General features: G+C 32.1%; 1 pseudogene; it reads left to right on the forward strand.

Moving 5' to 3' along the window:
• Positions 1 to 1,761: 1,761 nt before the first annotated feature.
• Positions 1,762 to 2,577, forward strand: LOC145846799 (carbonyl reductase [NADPH] 1 pseudogene; annotated as a pseudogene).
• Positions 2,578 to 3,415: the final 838 nt, after the last annotated feature.

Below are 3,415 nucleotides of genomic sequence, written 5' to 3' on the forward strand. Positions count from 1 at the left end.
AAAAAAAATAATTGTATACAAAACTTCTTATTGTAAACACGTATATTAAGTTTTCAAAAGAATAACATTAACTGGCTTAACTAAGAGGAGTTTAGTCTGTGCTTAAATACTTTATTTTTTTTAATGTCGCTTTATTTCACAAAATAAGAGTATTTATTTGAAAAAATCTCTTGTATCAGAGAAAATTGTTCATTTTCTAATGGGTTTTATGTGATGGTAAAGCAACAAATATTCATAACATGATGATAAAAACTAAGTATATAATCGTTACAAGATTTAATTAAATCAACCATGATGGTCGAGTGGTTAAAACGAAAATAACCATTCGAGTGTACCGAGATCGAATCCAGCTGGTGGCATATTTTTTAACATTTGCATGGTAGTTTGTGTTGGAAAATTGTGAAGAAATTTTTTATTAAAAAAAAACCTTTTAATTACAACAGAAAGTTCTTTAGAATCAGTAAAAGATGTAACATTAATTTACTCGACTTGCTTGTTTTTATTTCGTTTATAACCGAAAGTTGGTTAGCTAGGCAGCTTCACAACTTATTTATTTTGCACTTGCCGTTTAGACTAGTAAAGTGAATATTTTTTTAGTTACAAAAAAGTAAATCAATTTTTTATAATTAAATCGTTGAGCGTATTGATTCTGATTTTTATTTATTTGTATCTACTTTTCAAATTTAAATAGTGTCTAGTTTACAAGCTTTTAATAATACTTTACTTTAGTAAAAAATTAGTTTGTGTTTTGTTACGCAAAGTTAACATAAATGATAAAACTATATATTTGAAAAACCCTAGAGTGTTGGCCCGTCTTAATGTAAAGCGTATAGAAAAGTCTGACTGACAATCTGGCTTCAGACAGCAAGACTAAACAGAACATTTAGTTTATGATCCACCAACATTCACTGGTTTTAAGTTCTTTACTTATAACCAACAAGTGCTGCCTTTTCATTTTCATGTATTGACAGTAGTTGTAAACAAGTATACATGAAAGTGACTTACAAGTTTTTAAGTTAAGTAAACTAAGCTTTTTTTTGTTTAAATTCAAACTTAATTAACTTAGTTAGTTTTACCATCAGTTCGTAGTTTATTTTTCAAACACGATTTACAATGTTTATATAAATAAACAGAAGACCTTTCAAAGTGTTTTGTGTGTAAAATTGAGACGGTTCGTAAAAAGTTTTATTAAATATATATATTACTTACAAATTCAGTTAGATTACAATTTTGCCTGAAAACAAACTAACTATGCTGAACAAATCTCAAAATTATTTACAACTGTTTTAATATTTATATTTAATACAAAAATAAAACAACTCTTTTTTGTTGTAACTTAAATTTCACAATTTTACATATTTAAATAAATAGTATGTGTTAAGTATAAACACTTCTTTACACGTTTATTCGACTCAATGCTTTATGCACAAATTTTTATTCATAGTAACTTTCATTCGCGCGAAAATTAGTAACTTTACATAAAAAAGTTATATGATGTAATATTTTAACAGTCAAACTGACTATTCACAGTACTTTTGAAAATTTTGTTCCTTTTTGAAACAATAGTATAAAACATTTAATTAGCATACTAGTTAGTAAAACATGTTAAATAATATATTTTTCCAACATGTACTTTGCTTTTCTTTTTTTTTAAAGTATTTAGTATTACATACTATGAAAAAAAATGAAAATATTATTATTAATAAATGTAATATCAAAAAATTTAAATTAAGACAGATAAATTTTAAACACGAGAAAATTATGACAAATGTTGCCATAGTAACGGGTTCCAACAAGGGCATCGGGCTCGCCATCGTCAGGGGGCTGTGCCAGAAGTTCGACGGGGACGTCTTCATTCTGTCCAGGAACGAGCAGCGCGGCAGGGAGGCGGTGAAGACCCTTGAGAGAGAGGGACTCTACCCCCAGTTCCACGAATTGGACGTTTGCGACGTCAAGAGCATCGAGCGGCTCAAAAGCTTCATGACGTCACAGTACGGGGGCATCGACGTCATCGTGAACAACGCGGGCATCGCGTACAACTCGACCGACGCGACGCCGCTAGTGAAAAAGGCGGAGGACTGCGTGAGGACGAACTACACTGGAACCGTCGACATCAGCAGGATCCTGTTTCCTATTGTGAGGAGGGGTGGCAGGATCGTCAACGTGTCCAGCACTTTGAGCATCATGTACCTCAAGCAGTTGAGCGAGGAGAACCAAAAGTTCTTCAGGAGGGAGACGCTGACGGAGGAGGAGCTGACGGGGAAGATGGAGGAGTTCGTCGAGAGCTGCCGGAGGGGGACTTGCAAGGAAGACGGGTTCGTGGAGCAGCCGTACGGAATGTCCAAGGTCGGCATGTCCGCGCTCACCTTCGTGTGGGCCAGGAAGCTGAAGGGTAGTGACGTCATAATCAACGCGGTGTGCCCCGGATGGGTGAAGACGGACTTGGGCGGGGATAAGGCCTCGAGGACGCCCGATCAGGGCGCCGAAGCCCCCGTTTACCTGGCGACGCTTCCGGTCGGGGTGGAGTCCCCGAACGGTGAATTCGTTTCTTCGGAAAAGAACATAAAGGAATGGTGAAAAAATAAATTTTGTTAAAAATATTTAACAGTTTTGTGTTAAAATTGAAATGAAGTGATATTTATGACATTGTTAGTTTGAATACTTTTTCTTTTGTTATAAGTGCTGAGATCTACCCAAAAAAAAAATAAAGAAATTCTTTTTAAAACACGTTTAACAAAAACATTTAATCAGCACTAATACAGTAAAATAACTTTTTAAAAGCTATTATGCCAACTTTTAGAAACACAGTTATAAAAAAGTTAAAAAGTTACTCAGATTATTTATGCAAATGCAACAAGTCACTTGTGTAGATATTCTTCTAATCATTTATCTACAGTATAAAAAATTTTAGAGTTTATTAATTAATTTAATTCTTTGATATTTTTAAAGATTTAAGCATAAATCAGTTCCCTTGACTATATTACCGAATGTCAATTTCTGTATCGTTTTCAATAAACTAAAAAACTTATAAGTTTTATAAAACTATCACTTATTTTGGTTTTTAATTTATTGTTTTTTAATGACTAAAAAGAGTATAATATACTTTCTATAGAAAAAAATCAGATTGGGTAAAATGTGTCTTGGGTTACAACTTAAAATTTGCAAAGTAAGCATAAAATTTCAAGTGTGAAATTATAAAAACTAATGAAAAGTTTTTTTTTCCCTGAAAATAATCGTTGTAATATAAAAAAATGTTATAACATATTCAACAACTTGTAACCCAACTAAACTTGTTACTAAAATCAGCTCAGCAGTTGAAACCATTAATTAACATGTAACAGTTATTTTTCGAAACTTAGAAGCTTAAAATAAATGTTTTTTTTTTTCACATAACTCATAAATATATTTTGATAAA

This window comes from Thalia democratica, unplaced genomic scaffold (genome assembly GCF_965202585.1).
Source record: "Thalia democratica unplaced genomic scaffold, ktThaDemo2.hap1.1 HAP1_SCAFFOLD_646, whole genome shotgun sequence".
In the NCBI taxonomy this organism is placed as follows: Eukaryota; Metazoa; Chordata; class Thaliacea; order Salpida; family Salpidae; genus Thalia; species Thalia democratica.